Here is an 18,284-nt window from a genome sequence, read left to right as displayed (position 1 = left end):
ATTTTTTTTGAAACATAAAAGTGATTTTTAGGTGATATCTAAATCCACTGACAAATAGCAGAAAATTTACTGGTGACATTTTAAAAGACACATAGTAATTTGCATTAGAGGCTATTGCAGTCCCAGCAAAATTGAAAATAGAACACATCTTCCCATAAAAAGAAAGGTCACAATTGGCTATCCACCTGAGAGATTTAAATTTTTTAATAACACCGTAAAGCAAAATTGATAGCGGAATGTTACAGGTGTGAAAAAACACATTTTACTGTGCAGAATAAAAGAAAAATGAACTAGTAGCACCATAACAAATTGATGGGGTCTTATCATTCTTCCTCCACCAATTAAAATAAAATTGTCATTCATGTTGAATTATGTACTAAGCAGTATCACTGCACACCAAACTAGAAGGAGCAAATCATTTGCACACATGATAAATTATTCATAATGTTTTATATTGTTCTATTCCTATTGGGGAAAGGGGGGTTTGGGCTACATTTTAGGGGCTTAGGCGTTACTCCTGTCAGTGCTCAGAAATTATCCTGGCAGGCTTCGGGAACAAATGGGATGATAGGGACCAAACCTCAGTTGGACCCATGCAAGTCAATGTCCTACTTACTGTGCTATTGCTCTGTCTCTTTCCTAATTAGTTTTTGTTTAGTTTTGTTTTTGTTTTTGAGCCACACCCAGTGGAGCTCCTGGTGGTACTCAGGGGCTACTCCTGGCTCTGCATTCAGAAATTACTCTGACTCCCTAATTATTTTTAAGATATCATGCCTGGCAGTGCTAGAACATTAGAGTTGGTATCAGAGATCCTCAAGGGGACATTGGTTCCAGCAATGGAATTCGGGACCTCAAGTATGCCATTTCCTCCTTAGTCACTATGTTTTTTGATGTTATTTTTACCTAATATTTCAGTCTGTAGCATAAGACCCGAGCTTCCTTAAGTGGGTGTCTCTGAGAAGAATTTTCTTTTGCAGATGTTAATCTTTTGAGTTTGTGCCATTCCAGACACTGTAGATTCAATGACAAAAGTTATTCAGAGATTTACATTCAAGATATTTACATGCTAATCAGAGCTTGTGAGTTCCCAGAGTGGGAGTTATCTTGCAGATGCAAATCAAGAAGGGCTGAGCTGAACTGTATTTAAAACTCTTCTATAATTGGGCAAAATGAAATGCCAATGCTCCCTAAAAGTGGAATATATTGTCTCATAATTAAATCTACCTTTATCCAATCAGTTCAGAAGTTCTTCAAAGAGGTAGGGAGAAAGGAGGGAAACTGGGGACATTGGTGAAGGGAAATAGATACTAGTGAAGGGATTGGTGTTGGAAATTGCATGCCTGAAACTCAATCGTGATAGCATGGCAACTCTAATTCATGGTGAGTACATTCAAAAATAAAAAATAAATAAAAATACAATAAAATAACTGACTAGATACTGTTTTAGTGGGATATCGCTTTTGACTTCAGAGTTGCCATCTCTAAGTTGAGACCTATAATTACTGTCTGCAAACAAGGTTACTTTGCTCTTTATCTCAAGGAAACACATAGAAAGTAAAGATGATTTATAAACACAAACATACACACACTCATGAATGCATTCCATGAGACAGGAAGAATAAATTTTTAGCAATTGTGATTTATAGCTCCCGTTTATCGCTGAGCTTGTGGTAACAGATGGTGAATGGAAATAGGAAATTAGTGTGCATTTATTTTTTTTAAAGGAGAAATGACATTAAATCAAGAAAGTCAGAATAAGTGACCCACTTTAAATAGACTCATCTAAGTTTTGATAGGGTATGCTAATTATAATAATATGTCTTTTAAAAGAGGAAAAGATGGCATGAGTTAAGTGAAATTCTCAGTGGTGAGATTATTTATATTTAACTGGAAGAAGTAAGAACTTCATGAACCAATGCAAAAATCTTCCTGCCGCTGCCTCCCTCAGAGTCTTCCTGACCTTGAGTTCCCTTCACAACATACAAGTTCCCTTGTATATGGTTTCACAATTTAGTGGCTTGTCTACACCCTTGTGGCTACTCATATTTGCTCATTGGCAAGGTTGCCATAGTTCTTCCAGCAATGATGCACTGCTTCAAAGTAGTCAGGATTCTAACTTTTTAGTTAGAGTCAGTCCTTATGTAAATGTTCTTTGATTTATAAAAATGCAAAGTAAAAGCCAAGTGTGTGCACTTTCTCTGTTCAATTATAAAATAATTGCATGTTATTTATTAATATACTAATATGCACCTTAAAACTCTACCAGTATCAAATGGAAGTGCTAAAAGATATGAAAATTGAGAATTTTCTTTTCTCCCACAACATATGAGTTTTTATGTATCAAACGATTTTTTTGAGTCTCCAGATAATATAAGCTATAACAGAAGAGTATGGTGAATATACAGTTAGCAACTTTTGTTTTAGAAAAGTTACTTTTTATAGGTAGGGTGTATCTAACGGAAAAAAATGCATCAGTTGTCTAAAACAAAATGATCTGATCACGGGACCTCTGGGAAGAAGAGGGATTCATGGGGAATCACTATTGTGAAGAAAAGGCTATGACAACAGTCTGACAAGGCAAAGGGTAATGGTTAAGATAGTTTCAATATCTGTACTAGATTTAGCTTTCTTTCTTCTTTTTTTTCTCTCTCTTTATGCCTTTTTTTTTATGAAAACCTAAGTGTTTTCTACCTCTGTCTAGATCCAAAGGTAGAACCGAAATAAGGTAGAGATAAAAGCCATGTAGATAAGAATTATATAATAGAATGGTATAAATATGCAATGGCAGAAACACACACACACACACACACACACACACACACACACACACACACACACTGCTTCTATTGGTCCCAAGGGAAATAAAAAATTCTACATAAGAACTACACAGGTTTCCAAGATAACAGTACCACATAGAGATAACCTTTAAACTAAACTAACTCTGTAGTGAATATTAAACTGTTATTTGAGAGAAACCAGTGAAAAGGGAAAAACATGAATATGCTTACCTCAAAATATATTGCTTTAGAAACTATGTAACTATCAGTAGCCACAACTACTTTTGGTCAGGATCCTATACTATTCCCCAAATCATACCCATCTTCAATGGGCTTCTAAGAATAGGATGCAGGGGCTATACTCAGTCCCCAGTCGGTACAGAGTACTTTGAAACCTTTGATGAATTGAGGGTTGGCATAAAACAGACAGAGGTAAGATTACAACAATCTTGCCTGATAGTCTGAAGCAGTCCTCTTATTATTAACTCTCTAAATTTAATACTGCCATCTTTTTGATGTTTCTGACAAAGACAGTTTGGGTTGCTTGACAGAACAAGCTCAAGTTTCACTAAACCTTCTTCATACCTAGGCTTGATATGTGAACTCCAATGGTCTCCTTTGCAGAATCCAATCCTAGATAAAATTTTATCTAGTCATTTAAGTTTTAGGTTAGCCATTTAATTTAGTTTAGCCACATATCCCTTTTGTTTATTCTTTAGACTTTTCATCCAGTTTGCCTGTCTTACTTCTGGGCCATAACTTTATATTCTTTTCTTCAGAGTTCAGATAAATCTCTCTTTTAATCTGAAATCCCATTTCAGTGGACCCCACTCACAGTGCAATTCTCCTAAAAAAAAAAAGTCAGTCTTGCTTTTCTAAACTATGAGTAATGTTTTTTATTTTAATATGATGTTTTCTTTAAGGCTTTCAGTCCTCCCATTCTTTCTGGGTAAAAGCAACATTAGTTCTGCTTCCCCACAGGTATCCTTTTCTAGGGCACTACCTAAATTAGATTAAGTAAGACCTTGCAAGACAAGAAATTTGGATCTCCCTTAAGCAGATAGGTAGTTGGCATTACTTGATTAAAAACTTAGATTATTTGCCTCATATTATACCATACTCTCATACTAAATTTGTATGCTTTTAATTCATATTTTAAAGTAATTTTTTAGACTACATTTTTTTAAAATTTTTTTGTTTGGTTTTGGTATTGAAACTGCACTCAGCTATTCTCAGGACTTACTCCTAGTTCTGTTGCTCAACTATCACTCCTGATTGATTGGGATTGGGGGAGCCCATCAAACCCAGAATCAAATCCAGGTTAACCAAGTGCAAAGCAAGTACCTTACCCACTGTACTATCTTCTAAGTCAGCAGATTGTACTTTTTTTTCCAGCTACACCCAGTGATAATCAAGGGTTACTCCTGACTATGCACTTGGAAATCATTCCTGGATTGAGGGACCATATGCGAAGCCAGGGAATCTGTCCTAGGCTAGCCCGTGCAAGGCTTACTGTTTGTGCCACTGTTCTGGCCCCGTCCAGATTGTACTTATCTTGAAAGAAATTCCCATGGAAGATCAGAACATGAATATGATAGCAATACAACTATACCTACATCCTTGTGCTCAATGAAATATGGTAGAAATTTATGTAGTTTCATTATTAACAAAACACATATACTGCCAATAAAGTTTCTAACAATTATTAACTAAATACAATATTATTTTATATAATATATATTATATAAATATTATATATTATAAGTATCAAATAGATTTTTGTTGTTCCTAAAAAGACCTGTTAGACTTTTAAAAAGAAATCTCTTATTCCACCACCAAAAATGTTCATCTATGAAAAAAATTACTTTAGTCAAAGTTCCTGCAAAAAATACTCTCTGACATGCATTTCAGAGAGACTTTACTTAATGAATTCATAATGATGGGAAGTTTATGAAATTGTTCCTGTAACACAATATGTTTTAGAAATGACTGCATTATATTGAATACTTAACTTAAATTTTACCAGACAATTGCTATTATAAGGACTTTGGAAAAAGTATCATTCATCTAGCTCTCACAACTATCCATTCTGGGAAATAATAGCATAAAGTAATAATGTAAATTTATGTTATGAACAGATAAAGTGTGCATTTCTATTAGTATCATTTGCAAAATAAATCCATTTGATATCTTCTAATTTTTTAATAAACAATATCATGTTATCACATGACAACACTAGTCAGCAATCTTTAAAATATAAAGGGAAAAAACTGGGAAATTAAGCATCTAGAAAAACAATTCTAATTAGTTTTATGCCTCCAAAATGTTACAAAAGTATCTTCTCTTTTTTTTGTAAAAGAAGGTAATTTATACATTTTCAGAACCTAAGTTCTAGACAAAGTCAGAGACTAGGATAGGATTCAAAACCATGGATATCAATGCTCTAAAATGCTCCTTTGTCTTCAAAAATACTGTTTCCAATATTTTTTTCTTTTTTCTTTTTTTTTTTTTTTTTGGTTTTTGGGCCACACCCGGCGGTGCTCAGGGGTTACTCCTGGCTTTCTGCTCAGAAATAGCTCCTGGCAGGCACGGGGAACCATATGGGACACCGGGATTCGAACCAACCACTTTTGGTCCTGGATCGGCTGCTTGCAAAGCAAACACTGCTGTGCTATCTCTCCGGGCCCTGTTTCCAATATTTCTATCTCTAGAATCTTCTAGCTCTGATCTGGCTGACTTTTTTTTAAAGTCACAAGTATGAGTAAAATAACTGCGTAGAAATTTGAAAAGAAAATAACATTACAAATAAAAAGGAATATTTCCCCCTTAAATCTCTCTCTGCTACCTGACAAAATAAAAGCAACATAAGCTAAGTACTTAAAAAACTTTTTACCTCACTTCAGTAAAAACAGAAGTAAGCTACACAGTATTATATATAGTACATTTTCTTGGATTTGCAAATAATTCATAGTGTTAGAAATGTTTACATGTTGTAATCTCCTTTTATAGGTCTCATAAATGCATATTTAAATCTAGAAGAGAGAAGTGGTGGGACACTTTATTTTGTTTGCGAGCCTAATATAAGATATAGGTCACATGAGATGTCCATATGTCACAATTTCACTGGTCTTTGTACACCTGGTTTTGTATAATCATACCAGAAACAAAATAGCTAAGGTACAAATATAAAGTAATTCCTGTCACTTTGAATGCTTGTTGGGCTGTTTGTATTTTGCTATCTGCTTTCTGAATGCATAACAGGAAATTGAATGCTACTTTAGAATTCACACTAATACTTTTTTAAATCTAAATCATAAGGTAATATTTTATATTCTCATATTTCTAAAAGCAGAAAATATTTTACAGTGACTCTATACATTTAAATTTCCCCACTTCTTTATGCATTTTTTGCAAGTTAACAAATCAATTGTCTTGAAATTGATATACTTAATAATATAAAAATGTCATTTACTGCAAAAAAAAAACCCACTTTATTGCACTGGTGAAAGGGGGTGTTCTTTTTTATGACTAAAACCCAACTAAAACATGTTTGTAATCATTGTGCTTAAATAAAGATATTATAAAAGTAAAATCATAAAATTAACCATCAAATTTGATTATCAAAAATAGCTCTAATGAGTATAAAAGATTACCAAAGGAGGTTTAACTAATTCTTTAATTCAATTTATTACTGCCATATTAAAGAAAAAAAACACCATTTTAAGTAGTGGTCATGTTACTGTCTACTTTTTAACTGATTAGTGAGCTGAAGGAGGAATGACTATAACCCTTCTAAAGACTAAACAATGCCTTTCTGCTGAGGCATGCTGGGGAAGACCAAAGAGTGTTTTCTTTCGCTCTAAATTAGAATTCCCTTCTTAGGAAATAAGCAGAGGCACCACAGAATTTCCAGTCACTGAGAAGTTAGAACATCTGTTCAATCTGATGGTTCATTCTTTGGGTGCAAATTGTTTCCCACAAGTAGCTGACCATAGCAATCAAGTCTTGAAATCAAAAACATTACAAACATTACCCTAGAATACCCTTAGTTCTGCAGATGCTGCAAAGCACAGTAAACATTAATTGGCTTCATTAATTGAGCAATCACAGCAAGGGGATGTCAATAACACACCCAGAGCTTTGGTGGAATAAAATTATTGTTTAAAGATTGGGCTTCAGTTCTTTTTCTTCCTTGTTGCAAAATGAGAGAAATGCATGTGCAATCTGTATCGAGTTTTGCAAGCTGGCTCAGAAAAACCCAATTCGAAAAATAAAATGTCTTTTCTTCATTATCACTCTGCTTTGTCTTATAAAAATACGTTGATGGATTGAGACCAATTAGCCTGACAAGTAATTATCTAATAGATGTAAATGTATTCCCCTTTGTGTACAGCAACAAAATGTCACTTCAGTACTTTGAAAGTTCGGTCCAATTTGAACATGTATTGGACAATCTTAGGAAAAAAGAATATTCAGCTAAGATGTTCAGTGAAATATGTATGGACTTTGGATGCATATTATTTTTTGGGGGGTTTTTGGGCCACACCCATTTGACGCTCAGGGGTTACTCCTGGCTATGTGCTCAGAAATCGCCCCTGGCTTGGGGGGACCATATGGGACGCCGGGGGATCGAACCGCTGTCCATCCTAGGCTAGCGCTTGCAAGGCAGACACCTTACCTTTAGCGCCACCTTCCCGGCCCGGATGCATATTATTGAGGATACCAGGTGAAGTCCTATGAAGTTGGAGTGAAATTAGGGTGAAAACAGGAGCAGAAGTTGATTGCACTAAGTCTCTCCCAGTGTCCTAGGAACAGGTCTGTTGATTCCTAAAGAGGAACCAAGTTTCAAGGTATAAAATTCCCCTGATAAAGAACTGGTTCACAAAAATTAGCAACAAAGCCATATCTGAAGCTGCAATAATGACAATGACAGAGCATATTGGATCTGAAATAGTTTAAAGAGATGAGGGAAATAATAGAACGGGAAGTGATGAAAGCTATCAGCTAACATTGCAGTGGTACTTTGCAGTGCTAAGCATAGCCATGTCCCTACCATCCCTTAATTTCCTTTCTTTTTCCCCTGCTGTCAGAATTATAGATGTCCTTCAGCAGCATAGAATTAAGGTCTGCAGAATGGGTGGAAGAAAAAAAATCTTTCTTTTAGTAACCATTAAGAATCTTAAAAAATCATTCTTGATGTGTCCCATGAGTATGAATACAGAAAAATCATTGGCCATGAGGCACCCTTCTTTTTGGCCAATCCTGGCTGATTGTGATGCACAATCAGTATCACCAGTCAATGAACTTAATGGTAATATTTAAAAATATTATTTAAAGAAGAATGGATCTAATTTCCATTAAACCATACCTTCTATCCTGTATTACTTTTTTGAAATCTAACTAGTAATGCCTTTTGAGCTTTACATTGGTTTATCTAATAGACACTCAATTTTATAATTTGTACAACTTATATTCTTTTTCATGAATTGGTAGAGCTGCTCATATAAAATGCAAGCTTTTCTTTAAGATATTCAAAAATTCCACTGAAAAGCAGAATTTGAAGCAGATGCCTAGTTGATATGCAGTTCAAACAAAACTCAGCTCACAGTGTTTTTCCCTATCCCCAGCTTTTGGAGGCTAATGCTTATTCCAGTGTCTGCCTGTATAACTTCCTGCTGTGGACGTCTTGCGTCTCAGCAATTCTCGTGGGTCATAGCACGACTACATGATAGGAAAGCGGGAGCACGAGCGGCCGAATGTGAAATATGAAATAAATGAAACCACACGGAGAATGTGGGGTCAACACGATTCTGGCAGGAGTGCGACAAGTTTAATTTTTTGAGCAGGGGAATTTATAGGGGTAAAATTAGCCACAGGTGAAGAAGAATCGTAATCACAAAGCCTAGTACAACAATAACAATACCTAAGCAATGGGTGTGACTAAAAATTCTAAGTTACAAGAGAGAAGGTCACACAACTCAAGGTAACTCCTTGCAAGCTTACTTTAAATGCAAAAATCAGAATTAGGAGGAAATGGGAAATATCTAGAAACTTGGTCTTTCTAGGCTGGACTCTATTGTTTTAAAGGTTAAATGAAGGGAGGTACCAAATCCCAAGGAATGAGCTTCCCTATTTCTAAAGGAGGGTCAAAGGTCAAAATCTGTATTCTGGTTACGCCCTTGATTACCAGAAACTGCAGCTGCAAAGGAGATATTTGAAAAGGAGAGAAAAATTGTTTTTGCTTTTAGGACTGACTATATCCAGAAAAAGGGGTTCTCAAATAAACTTTGGTGCTAAAATTTCTGAGTCAAATTATTTGATAGAGGCTATTATTTTGCCTGATATATACAAAGGAGAGATAGTCAAATACTGGCTGAAAATATAATGCCAGACGTCTCTTTGGAAAATCCTCAACCATCCACGCAGGGGAAAAAGGCGTCCACAGCGGGCCTTTTGAGAAACCCCATGGGGGTTAAATTAGTTCTACCCACCAGGAAAATCTGAGGATGCATCTGGTGAGCTAAGCCCCCCTAAAAGCTTAGGCATGCCCTGGCAACTTCCAATATTTTTATCACTATTTTTCTCATTTAAATTGGTGAGGCATGTTTGCAATGTGAGTAAAGGGGACAGGAGGAAGCTTGGCAAGAAAAAGTCACATGGCAGATTTTTTTCAAAAAGGCAAACTAATTCCTTCCTTTTAGAAATTAAGAAAAATTTTGTTGTTACCAACCAGCTTGATCCTTTCAACACTTTGAAGCAGGTTGCATTTCCAAAGATGTGCATATGTTGAGCATTCAAAGAGAAAATTATTCGTGCCATTGATGTTTTTTTTTTTTTTCCTTAAACAAGAAAGTGATAACTTAGAACTTTAAAAAAGGGCTTTGGTACCTAGATATTGGTTTAAGGAAGCAATGATGCACACGGAGAGACTATTTAAACTGAATATAATGAATAAGGATACTCAGCATTCACTCTTGGTCCTGTCTCCAACCTAAATACAGGACAAGTCACCTGTTCTCTCTGAACCATAAATAAGTAACAATGAGGCTATTCTGAAAAATCAATGACTGGAAGTAAATTTTTACACATCAGGAAAAAATGCCTACTAGAGCACTTATATTTTTACAGGAAAAGCAAAACAAAAATAGATGTCTTCTCTCCAGAGAACTCCCAAAGTCAAAATAATCCTTATTTTATGATGGCAAAGCAGATTGGAATGTGTGGCATGGCAGTCAGCTAATAAATGGACTAAAAATATAGCCGCCTAGCCACCAAATTCTACCAGTGTGTTTGTATGTGTGTGTATGTGGTTTCACTTCTGAGATATGCAATTATCTGATAATAAAAAGATTTTTTTATAAAATTGTCTCAAGATAAATGAGTTAATGTCATAAAGTTAAGATATAGAAACCATTATTTTCCTTATTTCTTATTCCTTTCTAACATAAAGAGAGTATAGTATTTCTAAGAGTATAGTTTAATGAAGACTAAATAGAACCTGTTGTAAAATTATATAAAGCCTGAGGAATATAGAGCAACCATCACAATTTGTCCTTATTGTTTTAATTTCTGACAATTCCATTTGTCCTTTTGTTATAGCAAGCAATATGATGTAAATGTCTCTGAGCCTGTCGGGGGCTATTTCTAAGCATAGAGCAGGTAGTGGCCCCTGAGCACTGCCAGGTGTGACTCAAAAACAAAAAACACAACAAACAAAAAAAATTTTTTATGTGCCTGCTGAGGAGGTAGAATTGGGAGGTGGGAGAGAAACAGATCATTGGTAGAAGGAAGGTCACATCAGTGCTGGCATCACATATAGACCCACTGGGAGTGATCCTGTGCACAGAGCCAGCAATAAGCCCTGAACACACACACACACACACAGACACACACACACACACAAACACACACAGAGTTTAGTTATAACATTAGTCATAAGCTAATCATCTTAAAAACATGTTTTAAGAAAGCAGTCATTTGGTAACATGCCATGTTTTAGAAGCAAATTTGGACTTGAGAGTTTTGATGAAGTGTGTCTCTAAAAATCAAGGCAACTATCCAATATAGTTAGGAAAGGATGATTATCATTGTATTTCTACTATCTATCAACTAATAACCAATTAATTTTCACCAATCTATGAGTTTCTTAATTTAACACACATTGTAAATGTTATTAAAAAGGAGTGTTGGAAATTTTCATTTGGGAAGCTTGAATGTCACAGTTTAAATTGCAAAATGGAAATTAAAATGATTTGGGGGGCATTGGTAGTGGGAATATTGCATGAGTGAAGGGAGGGATTCTATTTATGTCTGAAACCCAATTATAATCATGATGTAATCATGGTGCTTAAATAAAGATTTCATTTCAAAAATATAAAATAAAATGATCTTAGCAATGATGAAGTGGAATAGCTATAACTTTTACTAGTTCTATCAAACTTTTCTTTAATATAGGAAAAAGATAGAGAATACTAATTAGGGAAGAAAACAGTCTATGGTTTTGTGGCATCAGAGGATTAACTAAATAATTTAACTGGAAAGTGACTATTACCCTTTTTTAAAAGTGAAAAAAAAAATCCTTCTTAGGATTGAACATTATTACCAGAAACCTTTAATATTTGGATGTGAGATCTATTGCTAACCAAAAGGATATATAATCTAATATCAATAGTAATACTTCATGTATTTTCAAAATAAAGGGATTAATAAAATAAAGATAATTATTATTTAATATCCAGAGATATGTAGGAATTAATTACATTATTTAAAACATTCAATTAAAGATGAATAAAAATACAAAAGCTATGTATTATGAAAATGTGATTTGGAATGATTACAACCTGCTAATTGTTGTTAATGCATACATTATTCACGCATACACACCACATCTACAGGGTCTGCTTCTCTTCACTAAAATTTCAGACTTCTTAGCATTAATCTTTGACATCTAAATACCTGTTTTACTCAACTCTATCACTAGATCTGCTATGTTTCTAATATTTCATTCTCCATTTAAATAGTTGCTCCTTAAAATCGGAAAGTATATATTTGCTTTGTTCTTTCTTATATTCTCAGTCCTAGAAAAGTACTGTTATGATAGCAATTAATTAGTATTTTAACTGAATAATTAAAGAAATGAAGAGATTGACCTTCCTAGATATCCTACATATTATGGTTGCAAATACTATGCTAGCAAAGAATTGCCAAGCCCCTTCACGCCCCATCAAGTTCTTAAACTCCTACCCAGAAGAAGCACTGATCTGTTTAAATCTCTAAAACATGGCCAAGACCCTTGGTACAAGTAAAAATAACTCTATTATAGTCTTAGGATCAAAATAAAGAAATTGAACACAATCATCTGTTTTTCTCAAATTCACAGGCTCAGTACTATGCCAGGGATCCCAGGAGGGATAAAGAAGCTAAAGTCTTTGTCATACCGCTGTGTTCTTCTTGCTTTATTTTTCCTATTTCTTATTGCACTTCAACATACAGACATACTTCTCGAGATAATGATTCATGTTATCAAATCATAAGGCATACTGGATTGGACTGAGAAGAATGAAACATGGTGTGATTTTAGGGTATCAGGAGAGACTCATGGGGTAAGCTTCAACTGAAAACTGAGTGTCAGAGGAAAAGATCCTTGTGAGGCTAGAACATAATAATCATGTCCCAAAGAGATATAGGTGACTAGTCACAGAAGCCTTCCATCAGTGGGATGATAACTATAACTGATTATACTTTCTAAAGATGGTTGCCACATTATCTCCCATGCAGCATCATTTTCTAGAACATTTCCATCTCTTTCATCAAGGTAGAAGTTAATCGTATCTTCCAATTTTGTGTTTGTGACTCATGTATAATCGCCAAATGGACTAGAAATGATACTGAATGCCTAGGTACTGAAATGAGGCTAGATTATAAAAGACAGCATGACTTTTCTCCTGCTAGGTAGAAGAATCATCTTAAAACCCTCAGTATCCTTGTAAGAAATCAAATAGTTCTGAGATACTCATGGAAATTGTCAAAAATGAGATGAAAACAAAGGTATCTATCTACTCAGTCCCCAGAAGTTTTAGTTCACTAATGCTGACTCTATCCATCATCAGACTGAAACTGTGGGAGTCACTACTACCCTATTAAGTCTTTCTCATTTTTGTTTGTTTGTTGCTTTTAAAGCTCACCTGGAAGTGCTCAGGGTTTACTCCTGGCTCTCAACTGAAAAATCATTCCTGGCAGGCTTAAAGGACCTTATGGGATCTAGGGATCAAACCTGGATTGGGCATGCACAAGAATGCCCTACCCTCTATAGGCTATCTCTCCAGGGCTATTGCTCAGCCCCAATTTCTCATTTTTTTTTGTGTGTGTGTGCCCACAGAAATCATGAAAAATAATAAATTTAATGCAGTTTAAGATGATAAATTTTGAATTAATCTATTATAGCCAGCCATATTTATGATGAAAGTTCAAAACCAAAGAGTAAATAGAAGATATATGATATGTCATCCTATGCCCTTCAGTGTATTTCTACATATGCCCAACTACTCCCACTGCCTTTTCCAATTTTGAATTCTTCATTTGCACTACTGGTCCTAGATAAAAGCTTTATGTTATCAGAGCAACAAGAGAATGTTATGAAGAATTATAAAACTCGATCAATCACTTCAACTACAACATAAACTATGATATATTTTTGTGTGATATCAACCTAAAAGGTGAATTTTATTGCTGCATTATTTTATTTTGGTGAAAGAAACTGCCATTCAAACAAGTTATTCTTTACAAACAAATAACATAATAAAAACAAAAAAAGCATTATCATCTTTTCAAAATTTAGGCCATTTCATGTGCCATCAAAATTTGGATACAGGATTTATAGTCAATATTTCAGCAATCTTAATCCAATGAGGCTTTAATTTGCATTTTTTCCTAGTTCAGGATAGAAAATTTTATTAAAATGTTATTTATTTCAATTGTTCTCAAAATGTATTTAAAAATCAGCACATTGATGATCAAGTCTATTGAATTCATGGCTTCACAGCAATTGCTAAATTACTTTATTCTTAGTAATAAAATTTTCACCACCAATTTTATATATTTAAAGTTTCTGAGAAACTAGAAATTAAATACAGAGGAGAGGGTGAATTCCTTGCTACAGGGATTGACCCATGGGACCCCAGATTATCCTGTGAGCCTCGCCAGGAATGATTCCTGACTGCAGAGCCAGGAGTAAGTTCTGAACATCACCAGGTTATGCCCTATCCCTCCATTAAAAAAAAAGTTTTATCTAAGATGGAAGAAACAGAGTAGATAGAAATGAAATTCTTAGATTATACAATGGCATCCATTCAAAGAATATTGCCTCACAATCCAGAATGCAGAACCTCGAATCTAAAATAGTACAAGTCATATCACCAGCTTCTTGCAGAATATAAAATCATATTGACTGCCAATTATGACAATCAGGCATATACATTAACATATGTTTCATTTTAACTTAAGTTACAAATAAGTTATTTTTTGATCTTGCACAATGCTGGCTTTCTGTTAACGAAATGTGTTGAATCCTCACTTCATTGAAAATATTTTAGAAGTCCATAGGTTGTTTATTAATCTCCTAATTAAATACACTTTACTGTTATGTTTCTGGCCCATTCAGAATAAGAAAAGTTTTTAAAAATTGATTATATTTAATTAAAAAGAAATAAAATTTATTTAAATGAAAAATATTTAAAATAAGCATAAAACAAAAAGTCATTAAGTTTTGATATATTATAATGTAGGTTACAACCAATAAGATTACTAGAATGTGCATAACATTTCTATGACTCATATTTTTTCAAAAGAAAGTTTGATATCTTTACTTCCTAAATATCCTCAATTCCAGCTTCATTTTATGGACATTTTATTCAACTTTTTTTTTTTATCTCCTATGACATATTTAGGAGAGGTCAAAGAGAAAGGATAGCAGGCAAGATGTTTGTCTTGCATGCAGCCAACCATGGGTGAATCTCAGGAATTGCTTATGGTCCCTACCACTATTAGGAATGACACCTGAGCCCAGGGACAACATGAATATATGTCTCACATGAACACAATTGACTTTATGGTTTTTGAAGTAGAAAACTTTATTGGAAAGTAGAGGGGGAAAAAAAGGAACTCCCCATATGGGCAGGAACTTAGCAAGGACCAAGTTCAATATGTAATTAACTTAATGATGTCTTTCTTGCTTGTGCTGTTTTCAAAAACAAACATTAATCAAGCTAATAGTGAAGGTTCATTCAGGTATACAATTTACTTTTATTTTTTGACTTATGCTTGTTTGTTTGTTTGTTTTTGGTTTGGGGGCCATACCTAGCAGTGCTCAGGGATTACTCATGGCTCTTCACTTAGAAATTACTCCTGGCTGGCTTGGAGGACTATAAGGGATGTCAAGGATGGAACTCGGGTCAACTCTGTGCAAGGAAAATACCCTAACTGCTGTACTATCATTCTGGACCCCAGGTTAGTGTTTTTTTATTATTATTTCAATAAGTTCTTTCTTTCCCTGAATCACGATTTTTCTTTCTTCTTTCTTTCTTCTCTTTCTTCTTCTTTCTTTCTTTCTTTCTTCTTTCTTTCTCTTTCTTTCTTTCTTTCTTTCTTTCTTTCTTTCTTTTCTTTCATTTTTTTCTTTTTCTTTCTTTCTTTCTTTTCTTTCTTTCATTTTTTCTTTTCTTTCTTTCTTTCTTTCTTCTTTGTTTCTTTTGTTTCTTTCTTTCTTTCTTTCTTTCTTTCTTTCTTTCTTTCTTTCTTTCTTTCTTTCTTTCTTTCTTTCATTTTTTCTTTCTTTCTTTCTTTCTTTTTTTTTTGTTTTTGTTTTTGGGTCACACCCAGCAGTGCTCAGGCATTACTCCTGGCTCTATGCTAAATTTAAAGCAAGAGACTTACCCACCCCCACTGTATAATATCTCTGGTCCATGCAGCAATCATTTTAACTTAGGTATATAAAAGTGAGTGGTTTGAAGCAAAAAAAAAATGGTTAGATTAGAGTGAAATGTAAACACAAGGTCATATGATACCAAGAATTAGCATTCTGTAGGCACAAGTACACTAAGTAATAATTTATGGAGTGGGTGATATGAATAAGGTAAAATATGAATACAATCTATAGAAAACCAGGAAGTGCCAGTCTTCCTTCCTCCAAACCCTACACTTGCACTAATACAGTCCTATAAATCTACGTAGCCCATATTAAAAAATGTACAGTCATATGGTATATAGCAGGTCAATTTGAGCTCCCCAAAATACCCATAAACTTTATCTATGCATCTATGCAATTTATTTGGGAATATACTTCATGAACTCTAAGTAACAGAGGGGAAAAACACCTTGAAAGCAAATGTATTTTAATAACTATTTGTACATTTTCCATATTTAATTCTTAAAAGTGACTACACCAAAAGAAAAGGTATAGAACAAAATTTTAGAAATAGGAATATAGCTGGTGATAATACAACACGTGGAATATATATGTGATATCATTATCCTTTCAGTAAATCATTTAGCTTTCAAAAGCATGAGGAAAGGAGTCATTATATTTTAATTTCACAATTTAGTCAGAATTTCTATGTAATATTTTCTTCAGATTTAAATATACATACTTATCCATTTAAACGATTATCAAAGAAAGCAATAAGTCATAGATATTGGTTGAAAGAGCAAACATATCATTTTAAATTCCAATCTGTAATCTTTACTATTTATATTCTAAAATGGTGACATTTTCCACCGCAGAATAGTTTTGAGGAACTATATCATTAACATAAGGGAAGCACTAGCTTTGTTTTTTTCTCCTTTAACTTTAGTACTAAAACTTATTATCTTATCTGAGACAAAACAAGATAGAAAGTTTTCTCTGTGGTACATATTCCGATTTAAGTTTCAATAAAAGTATGTTAGGAGTTAGAACAATTTATATTGCTTTTGTACCCTATTAATGGGTAAAATACAAAAGCTGGAACAACAAGTTTATAAAAAGCAATACTACTGCTAATGATTGAAATTCATTATGTCATTCAATAACACCATTTCAGTCTCTGACGCATAAAAAGATATGCTTTTCTGGATATTTTTCTTTGCCTACATTCCTACTCATTTTCATGACTCCTATTTTTTTTTGTTATTTGTAAACACAAACCTTCTGGATTGAAAAGTCCTCTCAACTGACAATCCAAAAATAGTGGTTTTCTCAATTTGTCTTTAAAATAACTGTTGGAGATAGTTACAACTTGTAGATAACCAAACAGAAATCTATTTAGACATTAACACTTACTGAATGGCTGTTTATGCCACATACTTCGGAAATTAGTGGAATACTGTTAGAGAGAGAACCATTGAAAGTTTAAAATCCATGGGCTGGTGAGGTGGCGCTAGGAGTAAGATGTCTGCCTTGCAAGCGCTAGCCAAGGATCAGGACCATGGTTCGATCCCCCAGTGTCCCATGTGGTTCCCCCAAGTCTGGGGCAATTTCTGAGTGCTTAGCCAGGAGTAACCCCTGAGCATCAAATGGGTGAGGCCTGAAAAACCAAAAAAAAAAAAAAAAAAAAAAAGAAAAGAAAGTTTAGGATTCAGAGAAGAGATACTGAACCTAGTATTAGCAAGAGTGTCTATTAAATAGTCACAACTCAATGACACTAATTCTCCCCCATCCCAATTTATTAGGATCTACTTTTGCATACTGCAGTTCTATTATGCAAACAATAAAGTCATGGGTAGAAAAAATAACAGATGGTCACGGCCAATATAGTGCTCCAAACATTTGATGTAAACCAAGTTGTATTTTAAAGCAGTTATGTTACCAATTCCATACAGCTATTCCTAAGAGTAACAGTTATTCTCAAGTCTTAGCATTTAATATAAAGGTTATTCTTAAGCATGAACTATACACCAGCTGCATCACAATGACCTGGAAAGCTTTTGAGAAAAACAAGTTCCAAATCCTATGTTTGGAGAATAAAAATCTAGCAAAGATGAGATGTGATCTAGAAAACCACATATTTTTTAAGTTTTTCAAGGGATTCTGATGAGTGGTCAGATTTGGAAATTATTGCCCTGGAAATAAAAATTATTTTTTTAAAGTAAGAAATCTATGCCTGGGTAGATTATCAGAGTTGTACAAAATGAATAATGGTCAGAAACTAAAATTTGGCTCGAGGCTTTGCACATTAATTCAAAAACAGGATTTTGAGCAATTGTACAATCTATGAACTTCCAAATACATAGAGGAGGCCAAGGGAAATCTATGCCTTTTTCAAATTGGCAGATGTTATCTGACTTAAGAGATCACTCTTGACAGATGGAAAAAAAAAGAAATATGTCAATCTAGAGAATGTATAAACATTTTAATATACACTTACAACAATAGCAACAACAAAAAGAAGAAAAATGTCCTGAATGTGGAAAGGAAAAGTCAGCCTTGTAAAAACAGATTTCCTATAACAAACAGAACAAGTCATAAAATATATT

This window comes from Suncus etruscus, chromosome 12 (assembly GCF_024139225.1).
Source record: "Suncus etruscus isolate mSunEtr1 chromosome 12, mSunEtr1.pri.cur, whole genome shotgun sequence".
NCBI classification, from domain to species: Eukaryota; Metazoa; Chordata; class Mammalia; order Eulipotyphla; family Soricidae; genus Suncus; species Suncus etruscus.
Note: the sequence above shows the minus strand (reverse complement) of the source record.